We start from the raw sequence: 22758 nt of genomic DNA on the forward strand, positions 1-22758 counted from the left end.
GTGGGTTGAGGATCCGGTGTTGCTGTGAGCTGTGGTGTAGGTTGCAGACGCGGCTTGGATCCCATGTTGCTGTGGCTCTGGCCTAGGCCGGTGGCTATAGCTCCGATTCGACCCCTGGCTTGGGAACCTCCATGTGCCACGGGAGCTGCCCAAGAAATGGCAAAAAGACCAAAAAAAAAAATCACCCTTTGGAAACTCCTCTTTTTTCTTTTTCTATGATGCAAAGATTTTTTTTTTTTGTAAAGCAAATGAGCCCTCCTAGATTTATCTACTTGGGAAATTAGGTGTTTTTGTTTCTATTGGGCTTTCTTAAAGTGGGCTGACTGAGTGTGTATAACTGGAGAAATGGAGAAACTTATATATTAGTGCCTTGTTTCAAGAGCTCATGATTATGCAGCTTCTGAGATAGTAGGTTCAAATTATGCCTTCTTGAAGCATAACCATGACTGCAGAGACATAAAAGCCAGGCTGCTACTCAGCACGGCGGGCACAGAGCTGGCACTGGTGACCCAGCTGTGTTTGCATAGAGGACCCACTTGCTAGTTGCATGACCAGAAGGCAGGTTACCTCATCTCTCCGAGACTGAGTTTTCTCTTCTGTAAAATGGGGGTGGGACAGGGAGTCCCCTTCGTGGCTCAGCAGAAACGAATCTGACTAATATCCATGAGGATGCAGGTTCAATCCCTGGCCTCACTCAGTGGGTTAAGGAGCTGGCATTGCCGTGAGCCGTGGTGTAGGTCACAGATGCAGCTCAGATCCCATGTTGCTGCGGCTGTGGCTGTGGCTGTGGCTGTGGTTTAGGCTCGACCCCTAGCCTGGGAACCTCCATATACCGTGGGTATGGCCGTAAAAAGACAAAAAATAAAAAATTAAAAAATGGGGTGGGTGGGTAGTATTTATATTTATCTGATTGCATAACAACCCCATTAAATGAGGCCATGAGCTCAATCATTCATTTGGTGAAAACTTACTGAATATCACCTGTGTACTAAGGGGGATTACGCAGTGTGACATTCAGTGGCCCATGGGCTTACATTCTAGTGGGAGATAACGCATGTGAAGCTCTGAGAACAGCGCTCAGTGAGTGCTGGCCTGGAGGGTGACTGCGCAATGACATGGCTTATGGATATAGGTCTGTGGCCCTGCAGCTTTTTTTTTTTTTTCCCCCTGAAAAAAGCTTCATTTCCATTTGGTCCAAGCCTTGGGAGAAGGCTCCAGGGTGGTTAAAAATCTGCCTAGGAGCTCCTACTATGGCAAAATGGGATCTGTGGCATCTTGAGAGCACTGGGACACAGGTTCGATCCTTGGCCTGGCACAGCGGGTTAAGGACCTGGCATTTCTGAAGCTCAGATCTGATCCCTGGCTAGGGAACTCCATGTGCTGTGGGGTGGCCAAAAAAAAAAAAAAAAAAAAAACCCACAAAACTGCCTAGTGGCCGCAGAGAAGGGGTTCTTGGGATTCTGGCAGATGCCCCAATACCCGATGCACTCTTCAAAGGCCACTGGGCTCCAGAGGCTCCTAGTCGTATTTGAAGGTGAGCCTTTCAAAGAGACATTTTCCCAGTCCAGCCTGGGGACCCATCAGCCTATGGAGGTTGGTCAGGTGGTCGCCTGTCTTCTTGATGAGCTTCACCTGCTCATCCCAGACGTGGCTTTCCAGGAATTCACAGAGGTGGGGGTCCATGCAGGCAAAACCCAGGACATGCAGACCCAAAAGGGCCTGGTTCAGTTCTTTTCTGTGAGAATGGTGGCTTTCATAGGGCCCCGGGTTTTACACTACTCCTCTTGAGCCAGCTTTCGCACATCCTGGAAGAGTGTGCACCGCCGTGCTGGTTTTATGTTTTCAAGAGACACTCGGCATCCTTGGGCTTCTCCTAGGCCAATTCTCAAAAAAGTGGCTCACGCCCTCCAGAGGAAATAGAAGCCCCAAGAGAGGTAAGTGTCGGTGGCCTACACATGCGTATTGACCAGGCTGTTGACAATGGCCTCCACCTTTGTGGAATAATTCTGATGAATCTGGGAGCTCAGGGTTGACTGGTAATGAGTTAAGCTCAAAAAATTGTGTTGGCCAGAGTTCCCATTGTGGCGCATCAGAAATGAATCCATCTAGTATCCATGAGGATGCGGGTTCGATCCCTGGCCTCAGTCCGTGGGTCGGGGATCAGGTGTTGCTGTGAACTGCGGTGTAGGTCGCAGATGCAGCTCGGATCTGGCGTAGCTGTGGTGTAGGCTGGCAGCTGTAGCTCCAGTTTGACCTCTAGCCTGGGAACTTCCATATGCCACTGGTCAGCCCTAAAAAAAACCAGAACGAAACAAAACAAAACAAAAAAGAAGGGTGTTGGCTGGTCCTGGAGGCTGAGGATAGCTGAGTGACTGACTCTGAAGATTGCGACTGGAAAATGGGTTGGAAGGTATCAGAGGATGGAGCAAGGGGCATTGTTGGGTCTGTTCCATCCAAACACTGTTGAAGCAAGAGATGCATCCATGGGACCACTGAGCGCACTGCTCCGCATAGCTTCATATCTGGAAGAGGTTCCCTGGTTAGACACATCTCCATGACATTGATCTCTGGTAGAGATGGACCCGCTCCTCTCTTTCATGATGCTGGGATTCTTCGTATGTGTTTTGGGAATTAATGGGCCTGAGGGAGCGTGTGGCATTCAGTGGATGGATCTCAGTGTCATCTTTCCTTGCCCCTTCCCTGCAGAATGTATTGCCTTTCTCAAATGCCCACTTCGCCTCCACGCTCTGCCTTGGCTTAGCCCATTTCCTGGTCCCAGCTGCTTTCTTCTTCTCCCTCTAAATGCCATCCATCCTTCAAGGTCCTCCTTCCTGAAGCTGTTCCTGCACCTTCAGCTGGGAGAAATCCCTCCCTCCTCTTCTCTTACATCGGTGTCCCTCTCCTTCCCAAGTCCCTTGGTCTGTCTCAGATCCCCTGCTGGACCACGAGCTCCTTTAGGACTAGACCCTGTTCTGTTCACCTCTGTGTCCTCTGTACCGCATTGCTTTACCTGGAATAGATTCTCAACAAACCTTTTGTAGCCAATTCAACAAATGTATGGCTCAGTGGATTTATTTGGAATCATCAGACGTTATTTTTTTCTGGGGGCTGGAGATCTGAGGCTGGGGGCCGTGAGTGGAGCAATAATGGCCGTTTTTGCATGGGCTATTCTGCTTGTGTGAAGAAGCTCCCGTGTGTGTGCTGCAACCCGCCTCTCTATGTACTCTCCAGGGCCTGGGCAGTTGTCTTGGGTGTGTACGTGGAGGGGTGTTGTTGGCAGCCCAGTGCCCAGTGATGGATGAGGGGGGTGGAGGTGACTTTCCCAGGGGAAGATTAGCGCCTGGCAGCTATGATTTGTCTCGTGCCCTCCTGTCCTTTTGCTGGGCCCCACTACAGAGTCATTCATTACAGAGTCTGCTGTCACAGGGCTGGGGGTAGGGGCTGAGCACTGTGTGCATGTGTAGGGGGGTTGCAGGCTGGACCCCTCCCCCCAAGAGGCTCTCATACCAGAGACCAGAGTCCTCTGGAGTTGTGAAGAAGAGGAACAAGTTGTAATTCACCTTGCGGGGCATAGCCCTGCCTCACTATGTGATGAGGAGTGTGGGGGATTCATTCATTCATTCATTCAGCAATTTATACTAAGTGCCCACCAGATCTGTTCTCTCTTTTCATGGAACTCACCATCGCTGGAGGAAGGTGGGCATGTAAACAGTGCAAGGAGGGTAACAGGCTGGTAAGACAGTGCCCTCTCACCTGGGGGACTGGAGGGCAAGTGAGAAGTCACAGAGGTTGGTGGAAAAAGCAATGAACTTGGAGGTGGAAAACTTAAGCTTGAGTCTTGGCTTTATTACTTAATAGTGTTGTGGCCTTGGACAAGTCACTTCAAACCCACTTAAGCCTTAGTGGCAACATCTATAAAATGGTGCCAAAGATATGCCCTCCATCCTTAAGGCTACTTTAAATGTGAAAACTCTGTCAAAGTGCTTTTAATATTGGAAAGTGCTATACAGGTGTTTGGGATCATTGCTCTCTCTACCCAGCTATGGGGGTGGGGGTGAGATGGGGCAGGACAGCCAGATGACACCCCAAGAAAAAACAATATACGCCCCCCCCCGTGTTGTATTTTTATGGCCCTCTATAGTTTACAACACTGTTTTACACTCTTTATATTTCTTGATCCTTACAGCAACCTTGCAACCCAGGTCAAGGCAGGCATTATTAACTCCCATTTTTCAGGGCAGGGAGATGCTCAAAGAGGCTAAGTGGCTTGTCCAAGGTCACTCCGTAGGTGGATGAGCCAGGACTGAATCTGGTTCTTCCTGATATTCAGGCCTGTATGCTCTTTTTCAATTTCTACACACCAAAGTTCCTCCTCTTTGACAAAACCCTCCATTCATCTCTTCTCTAGTCTGGGTAACATTAGCGCCACACCCTCCATCCCATAAACGGATGCGGCGTCTTCCCCATTCCCCACACCTTCATTGTGCCAATGCATGACCACTGTTGGACACAACGATGTCAGGGATGGGGGATGAGCAGAGAGGGGGCTGTAGGTTTGAGATTGTTAGAGGGAGAGAAGAGGGCAAGCTGAGATTTTCCAAGCATTCTTACCTGGGTCTAGCATGTCCACTGCTAAGTTAGTGTAGTAAGGGGAGAAAGAGAAAACCGGGGAGGAAGGAAGGAATGGAGGAAGGCAGAAAGGGAGGGAGGAAGAAAGGAAGGATGGAAGGGAGGAAGGGAGGGAAGGAGGGAGGGAGAAAGGGAGGGAAGGAGGAAGGAAGGAAGGAAAGGAGGAAGGGAGAAAAGGAGGGGAGGGATAAGGGAGGGAGGGAGGAAGGGATAAAGGGAGGGGGAGGGATAAGGGAGGGAAGGAGGAAGGGAGAAGGGAGGGAGGGAGGAAGGAAGGAAGGGATGGAGGAAGGGAGAAAGGGAGGGGGAGGGATAAGGGAGGGAAGAGGGAGGGAAAAAGGGAGGGGTGGAGGAAGGAAGGGAGGAAAGGGAAGAAAAGGCCAAAAAGAAAGGGAGAATGGAAGTTGGGGTAGAGAAATTGAAAGGGGAATATGGGGAGGGGGGAAATGCAAGAAAATGGGGGGAATGACACAGGATGGAGTCTGGGAGAGAGGTGAGGAAGGGAGGTGAGAAAAGGGGAAGGAGGGAGACCTAAGAGGCTGGGGAGGATGTTGGGGGAGGGCCAGCTCTGCTCTGGCAAGGAGTGGGAGATTGAAGGCTGAATCACAGCAGGCTGTGGAGGAGAGGAATAAGTCATAAACGCTGCGGGAGCAGAGGTCAAATATAGACTGATGGCTCCATTGTTTCCCAGCCTGTGAAGAGGACCCTGATGGGGGTTACTGAGATGCTTAACCCTTCCCTGCCCAGCTTTTATTTTTATGGTGAGACCGGTTGTAGGGGTGCTGTGAGAAAAGCACCTGTGTGTCGGGGTGAGGATTAGAGAGTTGGAATTGGGGTTGGGCAGAAACCCCATGGGCTTGAGACTGGATCTTAGGAGAAGGGACTCCAGGGTTCTCTTCACTTCAACTCATAGGAAGGGAATAAATAAAAACATACCACCTCTCTTTTGCTGTTGAGAAGAGTCCTTTTTTTCATCCTTGTGTGGGGAGATTTCCTAGGGGAGAAGGAAGATCCTGGGAAATGGTTCTGGAGTAATGCCTATCCACAACAACAATAATAAATAGTAGTAACAGCATAAAATAAACCTTTACTAATAAAAACAAAATTAGTATCAATATTTATCATGAACACATTAATACATATCATTATATATGAAGTGTTTATGGTCTGCAAATAACTTTAACCAATATAATGTTATCTAAATCTAATAATCCTGTGTGATAGGCATTATCACTGTTTACCACTGAAGAAATTGATGCTCAGACTTGTCCAAATGTACTAGTTAGTTGCTTTTCGAATCCCAATCCACAGACTCTTCCTCTACGCCACAACTTTCCTCAGCAAGTATCATACCCACTATAGAGGAAAAGTAGGGACTTTCAGGATATATTTGGTTAGAAAATGACTTACCAGTTGAGAAAGCCAAATGGAGTTGGTTGGAGAGGGAGGGAATCACGTCCCTCAGTGGAACAGGATTTCAGCACCACGGACAGCTCACTGCTTGGCAAGCCCTTGTGGGACCAGCCAGGCAGCCCTGGGAAACCTGCCTTCTCTCAGGGAGGGGTCCGTCATCAGACCCCTTGGGCGAGAGATGGGGGCCAGCTCGACTCCTCAAGCACTGCTACCACCTCCCACCCCACCCCCACCCCTGCACCAATGATGTATAGACTGACAAAGGACTTAATGCTGTGAATACATAAAGCGCGAGGCCTGGGCGGTGGAGGGTGACAGCTGCCCTTTAATGCTTGGCTTTTTAAAGATCATGGTAGAGTTCAGAAAGTATAGTCATGAGGTTTAATGATTTAATGGGGACGACTGGGGAGCAAAAATAGTTACTGCGCCCTGGGGAAAAGTGACTCCTCATACATATTACTTTAGCCTAATGGCCTATAACGCCCTCCCCCCGCGCCCGCGGGGGGAGTCACGCTACATAGCCGCTGTAATACCGAATGGCCTGATTAAATGCATATTAAACAATACTAAATTGGGAAAAAAAAAAAGGCGGAGGCGGTGCTAAATGTATTTATTCAGTTCTGGGGTGGGGGAAGATGTTGCTTCTCCTCTGGGGTTGGGCGGAAGAGGTCCTCCTCCCTACCCTCAAAAGCTGCGGGGCCCCAGTGGGGTCTGGAGGGAGGCAGGCACCCCAGTTCTCTAGGAGGAACTTATGAAGGGAGACACCTCCAAAAATGAGGGGAGATGCTAACTTTGAAGAGTCTGGAATGCCAGGAGTAAGAAGGATGAGCCGGATTCACTGTCCTGAGACCTCTTGTGGTCCCCGGCTTGGAGACTAGTTCACAGAAATGCAGTTTGATTCTAGTCAGTCATTCTTGAGAGGCTGCTTTTCTATGTTCTGAGGCTACTCTGGGATTCTTGGGTCCATTGCGATGGTCTTTTAAATCTGTAAACTATTTCCTCATAGCCCTTCAACCATGACCCTAGTCACCAGTTTCTAAGATCTCTGACTAGGCTAGAAGGGGAGTGCAGCCTTAGTTCATCAAAGCACCTGGATTCTATTTTTTTTTTTTTTTTTGCTCTATAGGGCTGCACCTGTGGCATATGGAAGTTTCCAGACTAGGGGTTGAATTGAAGTTGCAGTTGCCAGGTCAGAGCCACATCTGTGACATACACCACAGCCACAGCAATGCCAGATTAGAGCCACATCTGTGACCTACACCACAGCTTGTGGCAATGCTGGATCCTTTAACCCACTGAGTGGGGCCAGGGATCGAACTTGTATCCTCATGGGTACTAGTTGGTTTCATTACTGCTGATCCAGAACTCCTACACCTGGGTTCTAGAGACCACGAATGCATATGAGAATCACTGGGGCAGGTTGTTTCAATGCTAATGTTGTGGGGTTATATCTCAAGTGGTTCTGATTCAGTAGGCCGGGGTGTGGCTCAAGAGTTTGTGTTCTTAAAAAAAAAAAAAAAAAAAAAAAGCTATTCAGGTGATTCCAATGTGAATCCAAAGCTGAGAATCACTTTATTTTATTTATTTTTTTTTGCCATTTCTTGGGCCGCTCCCACGGCATATGGAGGTTCCCAGGCTAGGGGTCCAATCGGAGCTGTAGCCACCGGCCTACGCCAGAGCCACAGCAACGCGGGATCCGAGCCTCGTCTGCAACCTACACCACAGCTCACGGCAACGCCGGATCGTTAACCCACTGAGCAAGGGCAGGGACCGAACCCGCAACCTCATGGTTCGTAGTCGGATTCGTTAACCACTGCGCCACGACGGGAACTCCCGAGAATCACTTTAGAAGTATGTCAGAGCTGGGAGATAAGCACCTGGTTTAGGTTCATTTCACAGATGAAGAGTTGAGTCTCGGAGAGGCCATGGCTTCTTGAAGATCCATAGGGATGGATTAGGCTCTTGACTCCCAACTGCATGCTCTTTCCGTTACACTCCTTCCTTTTTCCTGGTAACGTGAGCAGGGCCAGTGTCAGAAGTGGGGACTAAGAAGAGTCAGCATCCTGGCTCTATAGCTCTCTGTCCTGGACAGGCCATGGCCAAACACAGATCAGGCAGACTTGAGATAGCATCTCCTCCCCTGGACTTGGGGAAGAGGGTTTCTTTCTCTCAGCCCTGTCTGAGATGCTAACACATCTGATCCTAAGAACCTTCCAGACTGTCTCCCTGGTCCTGAGTCCCCCTAGGCCCTGGGTGGCATTAAGAGATTGAGCTCTGGAGCCAAGCTGCTTAAATTTAAATCCTGGACCGGCCACTTATTCCTGGTATGATGGGAAGTTAACCTCTGTGTGTGTCAGTTTTTTCATCTATAAAGTGGGGATAACAATACTGACCTCATAACATTAAGGATTAAATGAGTTAATATAGAGAAAAGCACTTAGAACAGGATCTGGCACATACCAATTGTGATGGAAGTGATGGCTGTTGTGGGTTTAACAGTTTTAATGTGCACTGCAATGCATTAAGTTGTTTGTGTGCTTATATCTCTTCCGCAAGTTCCTTAAGGATGGATTCTAGGGTCTGTACCTTAGGGATTTTGTTTTCTCAGATCGTGAATGACCTCAGGTTCCAGTCAGGATCTGGATAAGTTTAGCTATTGCCTTGCTCAAGGAGGAGGAGAAAGAAGCCTTCTGCAACCTGGAGGAGGATTGGGTAAAAAGGACAGGAACATAGTTACGTGTGAGACCAGGGGATAAGTCTCTGCCCGTCTTCTTGGGATGTTTGAAACATATGAGAGCGCTTAGGTAGTGATGAGGGCTGGACTTATTAAAAAAAAAACCACCAAGGAGTTCCTATTGTGGCACGGAGGAAATGAATCCAATTAGTATCCATGAGGATGTGGGTTTGATCCCTGGCCTCGCTCAGTGGATTAAGGATCTGGTGTTGCCATGAGCTGTGGCGTAGGTTGCGGATGCGGCTGGGATCCCATGTTGCAGGCAGTGGCATATACTGGCAGCTGCAGCTCTGATTTGACCCCTACCCTGGGAACTTTCATATGCCAAGAGTTCAGCCCTTTAAAAAAGAAAACAAAAAAAAAAAGGAAAGTGAATACTAAATAGAAAAAAGCTCTGCTTCTGTCTTCCTGGTAGGAATCATAGGGTTGTATGTGTGGACATTTACCTTTTTTTTTTTTGTCCTTTGTCTTTTTAAGGGCCGCATCTGCAGCATATGGAGGTTCCCAGGCTAGGGGTCTAATTGGAGCTGTAGCCACTGGCCCACGCCACAGCCATAGCAACGCCAGATCTGAGCCACATCTGCAACCTCTCCCACAGCTCACGGCAATGCCAGATCCTTAACCCCCTGAGCAAGGCAAGGGATCGAACCCGAAACCTCATGATTCCCAGTCAGATTTGTTTCCACTGTGCCACATGGGAACTCCGACATTGATCTTTTTACTTGTCTACAGCCTAACTTTACTGAATTACAGTGTTATTTTCAACCATTGGTTTGCCTAGCCACTGACTGGGATACACCAGTCTGGTCCCAGAAACCATCCAAGACATGAGCTGTAATCCACAGTGCTCTTCCCCTCGATCCCACCAAGCACCTGCCCCTATGCCTGGGGGAGAATGAGGCAGGAGTAGGGACTTCAGAAAAGGTACCATCTTCCCAGACTAGCATCTGTGTTTTCAGCTAACTGACGTACAGGATTCTCTGAGAGTGACCTTCCCAATCTCATCACTAATGATGACCCTTCTCAAGCCTTCTGTCCTGGACAATGGTCTACTGTCTCTTATTCAAGTTGGTCCCTTAGATACCTCCAGTCTTGGTTCATCCCATTCCTTTCACCTGAATCGCCCTTCTCCATTAATTTGAATTCTGCTCACCCTTCAGGTTAAATGTCATCACCTCTAGCAATGTCTTCTAGTGCAGCGGGCCCTTTCTTTTTTTCTTTCTTTGCCTACACCTGCAGCCTATGGAAGTTCTTGGGCCAGGAATTGAATCCAAGCTGCAGCTGCAACATACTCCACAGCTGTAGCCGCACTGGATCCTTAACCCATGGCACCACCACAGGAACTCCAGCTCTTTCTATCTTGAGCATTCAAAGTCTTTATATTTCCCTCCGACATCGCCCTTATTACAGACTGCATTGTACCACAGTTACCTGGGCTCCTTCTGGCTCCATCAACCACTGGACTCTAAGCTTCTAGGGTACAGGGCCTCGCCTAACCAATTTGTATGTGCCCCACCCTCTATAACCCAAGGTTTGTCCCAGAATTGGCATGTATTGTTGTACCAGTGGACTGAAGGTTGAGTGTTCTTACCTATGAAACCTCACATGATGAGAATGCATGAGTTAGCCATCCCTAGACCTGGTCAGAAGAGTTGGAAGGGGTGAAAAACCTCCCACTCAGGGAGTAAGTGGCAGAAAGCCCTCAGATCCAACCCTGAACCCTTCCTTTGGGGGAGGAAAGGGAGAAGGAAAGCTGTGATTGATTCCTCCTTCTGATTCTACGAGACACTCCTCCACACACTCACACAGTCACACACACAGATTCTGCTACTCCCCTCCTCCCTCACCTGCACTTAAAATAAATGCCCATTAAAAAAATCCTCCTCTTCCCGTACTACATGGGCCAGACCCTCCCACCCCCAGGTCCCCGACGCTCTTAGATTTTCCTGCTGCCACGTTCCACCCTGAGCCATGTCTTCTAGTATTTTGCTTTCAAATTGTGTCTCCTGCCATTTGTGCCACATTTAAAATGCTAACAGTACAGAATGTCATTTACAGAACCGGGGCGTTTGCTCCGGAAAATTAATTTGACTTATTCCTTCTGCCTGTTCCTATCTCCAGGCCAATATTATGCTACTCATTCTACAAGAGTAATACTTAATGAATAGGACTATTAATAATGTCAAGGTCCGCGGGGGCCTGGCGGCTAACGGATAGGCGTAGACGGAAGGAACCCATCACCTGACTCCTGGTTTAATGTCCCATGAAAATATCAGGCACTGCAGTGTAATTATGGAGCAGGGAGAGGCGAGTGGATGACGACCCAGAGTTTCTTAAATATTTTTCAAATTAGTTGATGCTTTTCCTTTTGGGGAAGAGGATGCTTATCCCCCACCTCCCTCTATTTTTAGGTCTGGTCTGGAAGAGGAGGTAGACCTGTTTTTATTAAACACACACACACAAAAACAATGTATAATACAGAGATGCTAATAGCTGCTCTCACTCCAGTATGTTGAGACACTATGTTGGATATAAGAAGGAGGAGGGCTTAGATTTTCATTTAGCAAAAAAAAAAAAAAAAAAAAAAAAAAGGAAAAGTGGAATCATAAAATCTGATTTACAAAGAGTACCCCAGTGGCCCTCCTTTCATCCATTCATCTTCCCCTTTCCCAATGCATGCAGAATCACAGCACTAACAGGGGCTTCTAGAGAGAATGTGAGTCCCCTGGTTACCTGCAGGCCAGCCCCCCTATTGCCCACAGTCCTGAATACTCAAGGATGGAAGAATGCACCTTGGAGTATAGTTTCTTCTTTGCTTGAAGCCTGATTTCTTTCAGGCCCTGAGATTTTGGTCCTGAGTTGGCCCACACGGCTGCTTTTACAGGAATGGATGAGCAGGCTTAGGCAGGAGCATGGGGAAAGTGAGAGACAGGGGAAGCCAGGACTGCGGGTGAGGGAGTTGAAACAGAATTCCTGGGTGTCAGTCTCATCTCATGGATGGAGACAATAAGAATATCTGTCATGCAGGCTGTAGGAGAGGCCATGAAATAATGGGTGTGAAAGGCCTGGGGCTGTGATTGGCACATGGAGGGGGCTGATAATATTAGTCTCTTTTCTCCAGTTCACAGATGGTGTGGTCAGACTCAACTATGGCAGGAACCAAGCACCTCTTCTTGGTGCAGAACTGAACAAAGGATACACACCTCTTGCTCTGGAAAAGCCTGCTGTGTTTGAGCTTCCAGTGCAGTGGGGGAACTTCAGCTCTTGAGGGGCCCTCAGACTCCTATGAAGAAGTCACAATCCATACCCTGGAGGCCCCTAGTCTTATGAGAGAGACTCAGCCTCTCATCAGAGAGGCCTCTAGTTTGTTGGTGAAACCCTGTTCTTGAGGGGCTCCAAGTCTTAGGGAGGAATCGTAGTGACTATTGTGGGAGCTCTCAGTCTTATAAAAGCCTCTGATCTGGGAGACATTCCAGACCAATGGGAGAAACCCAGCTTCTGATCAAGGTAGAGGCCTTCTAATCTGGTTGGGGAAACTGAGCCCCTATCCTTGAGGAAACTCTAGTTTGATAGAGGAGACACACACAGATCCTCTTCCATTCTGGGGGTGAGGGTGGGGACCCCAGTTTGATGCTGGAGACAATTCTTGCTTCACTTCTAAATCTATGTATAACCCTGGCATAGTAAAATCTCAACGTGATGGGAAGACAAAGTATGTCTTGGAGAGATTTCAGTCTGATGAGTGTTAACAGCCTAAAGATGGCCTCTCTGATGGGAGATAACAGAGCCCCCAGACTCCTGGGGAAGGTAGACCCCTTGGCCCCAGGGAGTGCCAGTATGATCAGGGGAGGCCTCTTCTTCAATGACACATGCCCCAGTCTTATGAAAGAGACATAGTGCCCACTCTGGGGCCGCTTCAACCAGACGGGCACAGCAGGGTGAGTAAAGGCTGGCAAACTGCAGAAACCCCAAAGAAAGGGAGACACGCATTACTCAGTTTAGCTGAGAAGAAATCAGCCCAAGCCCACCAAAGTGGCAGATACTCAAGGAAGATGGGCATATCAACCCAGACCCGTAACACCAAGCCAGATGCTTGCGTGGAAAGCGCAATGTCTGGAAGATCCCCTTTTCAGCACCACGGCCAGCGACCACGCAGGGGATGCGCGCCCCAGTCCCAATCCCGTGCGCCCGGCATCCAGCCACCCGGCCCTTCTTCATGCCTCTCCGTTCACAGGGACCATGGGCTTAAGGGGCAGGCAGTTGGGGTGTCAGATGGTGGGGCGCCTCCCTCGCACGTCTCTCAGTGAGTATCTGTCTCCCCCATGCGTCCGCGGCTCCTCACGGAGGCAGCAGAAGTGCGCATACGCGTCTCTCGCCTGCACGTGGCTGGGCGGGAGCCTGTCCCGTGAAGCAGGGAAATCCTTCCTGGATCTGCTCTCGTGCTCCAGGATTAGGAAGGGAGTCAAGGGTTTGTCTTGGGACCAGCGTGAGCGCGACAGGTCTCTCCGAAGGCCTTCCAGTGTGTCCCTTTGTGTGGTGTGTATGTGTGTGTTTGGGGGTGTTGCTGTAACGGGGTCATCTTACTTTTCTCATCTTCTTGGGACACGGCAGGGCTGACTGTGCGAGAGGAACAGCCTCCTTCTGAGCTCTGGCTGCTCTGTTCACAGGGCTGGGGGGGTGGGGTCAGGCCTCAGTCTGTATCTCATCTCCAACGCTCTCTGCCCGCACTGTGGAACTGTCTGCGGGAGAGTTCTGTGCAGGAACATCAGGCTTCTGCCAGGGACCCTGAGGGGCTCACCCCAGAGCAACATAAGGTCAGGGGATGGGCAGCACCACAGTTACTCTGTGCCAGTCCTTCCTCTTCCTTCTCTTTCCATCGTCTGGTTTGGAGCCCTTACCATCTCCCACCAAAGACATGTTCACGGCTTCTGCTCCTTTCTGCACCTGAACCTTAACACACCCAGGGGGCCCAACCAGACCCCCATTTCATTCCTCACATCCCAGCCGCTCAGAAGAAAGGGAAATGAGTTGAAGGACCTGGACCCAGAGAGATACCCCATCTCCCACTACCGTCTCCTTCCTCATAAAAAGGCAATATGGAATCAGCGAAAAGAATAAAAAAGGCCAAATAAAAAGTAATCAAGTCATCCAATTAATAATTATTCTTATCGACTCATCAGAATTCACAGCCAGGCCAAGAAAAGGGTGGGAAAGGGGGGTCAGAGAGGACAAATGTGGGGGGTGCCTTCTTGTCCCTCGCCCTCAGGTGAGAGTAAAGCGCCTCCTGCCAAGTTCTCGTTTTCTCGCTTGCTCCTTTTTTTTTTTTTTTTTTTTTTTTTTATGGGGCATCCTGAGTGTAAAAAATATGACTTGCCTTTATGGTGCTCCAACAGGAATGAAGCTATAAAATTATGAACAGTTTTTATGACGGCTATTCGGGGATGCTTTTATATTGATGGTATACAGCCTGAATCTGTCTTTTTTGCATCCCACCCCCCTCTTCCCTGGGTGGGGAGGGGAAGTCTGTGTAACTATTTTTCATGCATTTAATATATTAATTATCCAGTAAATGCTCCCCAGGCTGTGCTCGGGACATTGGAGAGTGACAGGTTCTCAGCGAGCCTCCAAAGGCAGCGCATCAGCCTGCAGTGTATTATGTCGGTGAGGTCAGGGTGGGGTTAATGTAACTTTTTATTTGCTGATTTTTCATAGGCGGGAGCAAAGCTGGGATGGAGAAGGGGGGGAGGGTGGAGGGGAGGGAGGAGAAGGTGCCGGGAGAGCAGAGATAATGGTGAGGCAGATCTCTCCACCCCTAGTCTGCCTCTGTCAATGCCAGGAGGTTTGATTAGGTAGAAAAGGAGCACTGGCCTCTCCAGGCTGGCTCCTTCGCCCAATAATGCACACCCCTGGTGACACTTCTGAGCAATCCCCAGCTGCATCTTGCACTCTTGAATGCAGGCACAGTTTCACCATTTGATGCCTTCTCGCTCTCTGAAACTGAAACCCAGGCTCTCGGGTGGAAAAAAAAAAAACCTGTAAGGTTACACGGGAAGCACCTGCCACCTTCCTTTCCCAACTCTCAGATGAGTGCTTCTAAATACACACTTGCGCACTGCTGTGTGGACCTTTGAAACACAGGCTGGCTTTGTTACTTAATTCCGCATTGTCCCTCCTGCTCTCACTCCTCAAATTCTCACCTAGACCCCTTGCCCATTCACAAAGCACAACTTCCAGTCATTAAATAAGAGGATATTTGAATGTGTCCCACAGGCCCTGGTTTGTCATCTCTAGCATGAGGCCAACTGCCCTTATGTCTTGAGCTGAGACCTTGTCCAGGAAGAAAAACTGTCAGATAGCCAGACAGCCCACCACTGCTGGGGTGTAGGGTGGCCCAGGGCACCCAATGCCAAGGTGCTCCTTGGACCTTTGTATGCTCCAGATCTTGGGAGGGTGAAGGTTGCTGCTTAGACCAAATCGGAACTTTTGTCCCTGGCCTCCTGCCCCTTCCCCGCCATCTGCCGGCCCCAAGAGGGCAGCACAGCTGGGTTTTCCCTGCTTTTATGAGTGATGCTGAACACCAGATTCCTGCCTCCCCAACCTTCTGGAGACTTATTTTTGTTTTTGTGTATATATGTTTACTCTAAAAATGTTTAATCATTCAGAAAAGTTTAGACAAAAAAATTGGTGTAGGAGATCCCATTGCGGCTCAGTGGCAATGAACCTGACTAGCATCCATGAGGATGAGGGTTTTTTTTTTTTTTTGGTCTTTTGTCTTTTTAGGGCCGCACCAGCAGCAGCAGCAGCATATGGAGGTTCCCAGGCTAGGGGTTGAATCAGAGCTACAGCTGCCATCTTACGCCAGAGCCACAGCAATGCCAGATTCGAGCCATGTCTGTGAACTACAGCACAGCTCACGGCAAAGCCGAATCCTTAACCCACTGAATGAGGCCAGGGATCGAACCCACAACCTCCTGGTTCCTAGTCGGATTCGTTTCTGCTGTGCCACGACGGGAACTTTGAGGATGAGGGTGTGATCCTTGACCTCACTCAGTGGGTTAAGGATCCAGCGTTGCCACAAGCTGTGGTGTAGTTTGCAGACACAACTCAGATCCTGTGTTGCTGTGGCTGCGGTGTGGTGTAGGCTGGCAGCTGCAGCTCTAATTCAGCCCCTAGCCTGAGAACCTCCATATGCTGCATGTGTGGCCCCAAAAAGCAAAAAAAAAAAAAAAAAAAGGTGTAGACACATTTTTGTGTTGAGTCAGGACAAGGGCTGCTTCTGCTGAACCAGGGGCCCCGACACTGGGGCTCAGGGCCTCAGCTCTGCCTTGATGTGCTGTGTGATGCCACTTTCCTCCACCAAAGAAGACAAAGTGAGGTTGGATGCTTCTGAGGCCCTGCAGACCCACCCATCCTTGTCCATAGGTTAGGTGGCACTGAGGAGTGTGCATGCGTATGTGTAAATGCCTTATTCCCTTGAAGGGGACAAGTTCCGGGTTTGAGTCCTAGAAAGAGATTTCTTGCTCTGCCGCTTCCTGCTGTATGACCTTGAGAGAGTTTGTTCACTGCTTGCAGACTCATTTTCCCCATCTCTAAGTTGGGGATAATTACAATGGGAGTGAAACCTTTTAAGAATGTTGTAAAGAATTTGGAGTTCCGGAGTTCCCGCTGTGGCGCAGTGGTTAATGAATCCGACTAGGAACCATGAGGCTGCGGGTTCCATCCCTGGCCTTGCTCAGTGGGTTAAGGATCCGGCATTGCCGTGAACTGTGGTGTAGGTTGCAGACATGGCTCGGATCCTGCGTTGCTGTGGCTCTGGCATAGGCCAGTGACTACAGCTCCGGATGGACCCCTAGCCTGGGAACCTCCATATGCCATGAGAGCAGCCCAAGAAATGGCAAAAAGACAAAAAAAAAAAAAAAAAAAAAAAAAAAGAAAAAGAAAAAGAATTTGGAGTTCCCATTGTGGCGTAGCAGAAACAAATCCGACTAGGAATCATGAGGTTGTGGGTTCGATGCCTGGCCTCACTCAGTGGGTTAAGGATCTGGCATTGCCATGAGCTGTGGTATATAGGTCGCAGACACAGCTCAGATCTGGCATTGCTGTGGTTGTGGTGTAGGCCAGCAACTGTAGCTCCAATTCGACCCCTAGCCTGGGAAACTCCATATGCTGCAGGTCAGGTGCAGCTCTGGAAAAAAAAAAAAAGAACAAAGCAGTTAATAGCTATAAGGTGCTTAGCTCAGTGCCTGGCACAGACACTACTGCTGTTGTTGTCATTTTGATTATTATGTAGCTTCCACCCTCTCTTACCCACCTGGGTTTTCTATAACCCAGCTTCCATGAAGTGACTACCCCTCCACAGCTTTGCAAATTCTGCCTTGTAAGTGGCTATTTCCTGCTAGGTGCTTGGTCCGTGTTGTGACATACTACGAGTAGATGTGTGGCGATGTCTAATTATGATCCAAACATCCAAGCTGGCTTAGTACCCACTTGCCTTTTTCATCCCTACGGAGCCAGCCTCAAGAGTAGCCGTGAGGCGCCAAGGGGCTGGGACCGGTCACGTGCATGACAGCCTTATTTTTCTCCGCGGTCTGATGAGCCATAGGATACTGAGCCCAGTGAGGAGCCTGAGGATCAGGGAGACAAAGTCAATAACACGCTACCCTGAGGTCCCCCAGGTGGTCTAAGAACAAGGATTGGGATTCAAGGCGCCCTACTCCAAGCCTGTGTTCTTCTCATTCCCTCGGGCGCCCTCTTGCTCTGTTTGTGAAATGATACATCAAACCAAAGCAGTGATAGCGATCTTGCAAATATATAAGTGCCGCTCTCTGCCTTTTGCTGGTGGGGGGCTCGCAGGAATGAGAGGTTGTCATTGCCCTGGAGGAGTCTGGAGGCCACTTGGGGGAGATAAGACATGTAGTAGCAGCGGTGGCTTGTGGCGCGTCTACGAGGACAGTGCTGCCAACAATACCGCCAGGAGCAACAACCTGAATAGCTGATGCCTACCCTGTGCCAGGCGCTTTGCCAAGAACCTTAGCGCATATATATTCATTTTATCCTCATAACCTCATGAGATTTGTACTATTACCCACTGGTCTGTAGATGAGGAAACTGAGATGCAGAGAAATGAGATGCAGAGAAATTAGGTGCAGAGAAATTGCACAACTAGCAAGTGGAAGATTCTGGAAGATGCTGAGACAGGCCGACTCCAGAGGTGCAGCACTTAAACCTTAGAACCTGCTCCGTGCCAGGTACCTACTTTGTCACAGCTCCCTCCCCAGTCTGGGATCCTTACTCTCGTTTAGGGATGTATAAGTTGGTTGGCGCTTTTAACATTTCTATCTTGGTGCAAGTACTTAATGAAAGTATTTTAAAGGCTATGTTTCTGATCATAATGGTTCTAGGGAGCGTAGCTAACATTTGAGGGCCAGGCCCTGTGTTAGGTGCTTTGACTACATTGCTTTGTTGCATTTCCTCCACAGCTTCATGACCTGGGCACCGTGTTATCCCTATTTCATAGATGAAGAACCACAGTTTTAAGGAGGTTAAGCAACTCACCCAAAGTCATACAGTAAGTGGCGGAGCCCAGATTTCAGCCCAGGGCATCCATCTCCAGAGCTGGACCTATTGACCCAAAGCTCTTAATGATGAGAGAGGAACTTACAGACACCAAGGAAGACGCCCCCTACCCTACCCTGTTGCCTGCCTGTACCCTGGTCACACTCTACCTCCCAGTGTCCCACCCCTTCCTAGAGATAGGAGGTAGAATTTTCATATATATTTTTCATATACGTAGAAATGAATTTTTTCTCCTGAATATGATCGTTCTGTTGTATTGTTCTGTAGTTTGCTTTTCTTTTTTCTCATTTGATGCTGGCATATGTAGATCTATTTCTTTTTTTTAAATTTCTACCTAATATTCCATGGGATGGGTTCACTGTAATTCTCCTGTTGATGGATAATGTGGGTTGTTTCCAATTTTTTGATATTGAATGCAATGAGCAATGCTGCCCTGAACTTTTTTTTTCCTTTTTAGGGCTGCACCCGAGACATATGGAGGTTCCCAGGCTAGGCGTCAAATCAGAGCTACAGCTACAGGGCTATACCACAGCCACACCAATGTAGGATCTGAGCCACATCTGTGACCTACACCAGAGCTCATGGCCATGCTGGATTGCCGACCCACTGAGTGAGGCCAGGGATTGAACCCATATCTTCATGGATACTAGTCAGATTCATTTCCACTGTGCCACGATGGGAACTCTGTCCCCGAACATTCTAATATAGGCCTTTTGTGCACATGTGCACAATACTTAGAAGTGAAATTGCTGAACAGAACAGAATGTGCCTTTAACATTTTTTGGTGGTTTTTTCATTATTGTTGCTGTTTGTTTGTTTTGTTTTTTGTTTTGGCCATGCCTGAAGCATGTAGAATTTCCTGGGCCAGGAAATGAACCCACAACACAGCAGTGACCTGAACTGCTGCAGTGACACCACCAGATCCTTACCTCTCTGTGCCACAAGGGGACTCCAACATTTTTATGGCTATTGCCAAACTATCCTCCAAAAAGGCTGTATGCTTCCTCCAAAGTATATGAGAGACCCTCGTCACCTTATATACCTGCCGTTAACACTTAAATCATTTTCCATCTTTGCTAAGCTGATGTATGAAAAAAAAAAAACTCTGTTGTTTTAATTTCACTGATTACTGCCGAGAATGGGGAGCTTTTTATTTATTTGCTATTTTTTTCTATCTTTTTTGCCCCTTTCATATCTCACCTATGTGTACATTTCCCCCAATTTTTTATTGAATTCAGGGCTTAAGGTGCTTATAATATTAATTTTCTGAGTATAAAGGTAATACATTCTAGGAAGTTCCCTTGTGGTGCAGTGGGTTAAGGATCTGGTGTTGTCACTGCCGTGGCTCAGGTTCGATCCCTGGCCTGGGAACTTCCATACGCCGTGGGTGCAGCCAAAAAAAAGTAATGCATTCTAAATGAAGAACATTAGACAACATAGACAATAGCAAAGAAAGAAAATAGATCCCACTCATAGTCCCTCTGCCCTAAGATAACACTTGGCAGCATTTCTGTGTATTTTTGTACTTTATTTCAATGCAAATGCAATGCAGTATGCTTCCTACCCCTACTCTTAGCATAGCGTGGTATATGCAGTTTTGTGCTTCCTTTCCCACTTGACATTATAAAGGGCACACTTTCCTGTGCTCTTAAATATCTTAAACATAATTTTTATGTTTGCTTGGTATTGATCAAATTGATAAGTCAACATTTATCTACCATTATTCTAATTGCCGAATGTATCGATTGCGGCCCGTTTTTTTTCACTCTTATAAATAATGCTATAGTGAACATCTTTGTACATAAATCTCAGTCCACCTCTTTCATTATTTCCTTAGGATAGATACTTTAAAGTGGAATGAACAGGGTCAAAAGGTATAAATGTTTCAAGATTTTGGATCCATGTTGCCGAGTTGTTTTCCAGAAGGGTTGTATGGATTTACATCTCCATTAACCGGGTAGGAGACCCACATTTAAGTGAATACTTTATAACTGAAAAAACCTTTTTGAGGAGTTCCCATCCGTGGCTCAGTGGTTAATGAACCTGACTGGTATCCATGAGGACGCAGGTTCGATCCCTAGCCTTGCTCAGTGGGTTAAGGATCAGTCAGGTATTGCTGTGAGCTGTGGTGTAGGTCACAGACATGGCTCTGATCCCACATTGCTGTGGCTGTGGCACAAGTTGGCAGCTACAGCTCTGATTTGACCCCTAACCTGGGAACCTCCATATGCTGAGAGGGCGGCCCTAAAAAGACATAAATAAATAAATAAGTAACCTTTTTGATTGGAAGGTAAATATATCTCCTTATTGTCTTAATCTTCATAGTCTCTTGCAGTGAAATTAAACATATTTTCTATAGCTCTCAGCCATTTTTAGTTTATGAATTATTTGTCTATATTCTTTGCCCATTTTCTTTCTTTCTCCATCTCTCCTTCTTTCTCTCTTCTCTTCTCTTGCCCTGTTGTGGCATCTGGAGTTCTCAGGCCAGGGCAGATCTGAGCCATGGTTTGGACCTATGCCACAGCTGTGGCAATGCCAGATCCTTAACCCATTGTGCCAGGCCTAGGATGGAACCTGGGTCCTAGTGCTCCAGAGAAGCTGCTGATCCTGTTGAGCCACAGTGGAAACTGCATTTTCTCTTGGACTGGTTATCCCCATTTTTTGGACAAAGAAACTGAGGCTCAGAGTGGTTAAGCAGCCCACCCACAATTACACAGTGGGCACAGGGAGAGCCAGGATTCAAACCTCTCTTATTCCCTGTCCTGTGCTCTCACACTGTGTTGCTTCTTTTCACTCTGGTAAGAGTCAGCAAGTTATTATTCAGCCTGCTGACCATTTTCGTATATAGAATTATTGTCACCCAGTCACGCCCATTTATTGACTATCATCCGTGGCTGGTTTTTTTTTTTTTTTTTGTCTTTTTAGGTCCACATATGCAGCACATGGAAGTTCCCAGGCTAGGGGTGGAATTGGAGCTGCAGCTGTGAGCCTGCACCACAGCCACAGCCACACCAGATCTGAGCCATGTCTTTAACCTACGCCACAGCTCTCGGTCACTCCAGATCCTTAACCTACTGAGCAGGGCCAGGGATTGAACCCAAGTCCTCATGGATACTTGTTGGTTTTGTTACCACTGAGCCACAACAGGAACTCTCATCTGTGGCTGCTTTTGTATTACAATGACCCAGTAGTTGCGACAGTGACCATGGGCCCACAAAGTCTAAAGTATCTACTATCTGGTTTTACTGAAATGTTTTACAGAAAATGTTGGCTGACCCCCTGGTCTAGAGAAGCACTATATGTTGAAGTTTGAATTTCCTAGCAGCCACATTTTAAAAGTAAAAAGAAACAGCGAAATGAATTGAGAGTATATTTTGTTTATTTCAGTATAATTGAAATATTATCCTTTCAGTATATAAGCAACATAAAAATTATTAATGAGATATTTTAGATTTTTGGGTACCATCTTTGGGATCTGTTGTGTATTTTGCACCAAGAGCACATCTCAATTCGGACCAGCCAAATGTCAAGTGTTTCGTAGTGATACATGAACTAACCACAGGGGACTGCACAGCTCCAGAGCCCCAATTATTTTCATCTGTGAAATACAGACACTGCTAATACCACACAATTCACAGAGTTGTTGGAAAAATGAATGAGAGGCAACATGTTTGTAAAGTATTACATACATACAATGGGTTAGGATTCTAATTGTGGGCTGGGAGGGTCCAGGGACGACTTGCCTTTCACACGATGGGTAGGAATTTTAGAGGCAAAGGGTAGTTGTTGCCAAGGGTAGTTGGGGTGGGGGGAGTTCCCGTTGTGGTGCAGTAAACAAATCTAGCTAGTATCCATGAGGACGCAGTTTGGATCCTTAGCCTCACTCAGTGTTGCCATGAGATGTGGCATAGGTTGCAGATGTGGCTCAGATCCCATGCTGCTGTGGCTGTGGTGTAGGCCGGCAGCTGTAGCTCCAATTCAACCCCAGCCTGGGAACCTCCATATGCTGTGGGTGTGGCCCTAAAAGGCCAAAAAAAGAAAAAAAAAATGATAGGGGACCAAACGCATGCATGTGCGCACACGCACTCACACTCACACCTACCCATCCATATTTTTGTTTCTTCCCTCCCCTGTGTCAATGTCTCCTGAACAGTACTTAGGCCCTAGAGAAGGCAAAAAAAAATACATTTGCAACAAAGTTGTTGAAATTGTAATGGAAAAGCAACAAAGAGGTAAAGTCGTCTAGGCATAGAGCTGATGTAACATGAAATTAGGCTCCCAGTTTCTTGGGCAACCAGGGTAAAAAGGGAAATATATTGGACTACCTCATTTTCACTACCTGGGAGGAAAAGGTATGCTCCTTTTTTCTCCAAGAGAAACAAACTGTTCCCTGGTACTGCATTCAA

General features: G+C 47.8%; 1 long non-coding RNA gene across 1 annotated transcript in view; it reads left to right on the plus strand.

The window, feature by feature from the left end:
- The window catches only part of LOC110256040, a 35318-nt gene extending 16575 nt beyond the window's left edge, over positions 1-18743 (plus strand). The window contains exon 3 of the long non-coding RNA XR_002337213.1: positions 18256-18743. This is a non-coding gene — a long non-coding RNA (uncharacterized LOC110256040). The remainder of the gene's footprint in view (positions 1-18255) is intronic.

This window comes from Sus scrofa, chromosome 12, assembly GCF_000003025.6.
Source record: "Sus scrofa isolate TJ Tabasco breed Duroc chromosome 12, Sscrofa11.1, whole genome shotgun sequence".
Classification (NCBI taxonomy): Eukaryota; Metazoa; Chordata; class Mammalia; order Artiodactyla; family Suidae; genus Sus; species Sus scrofa.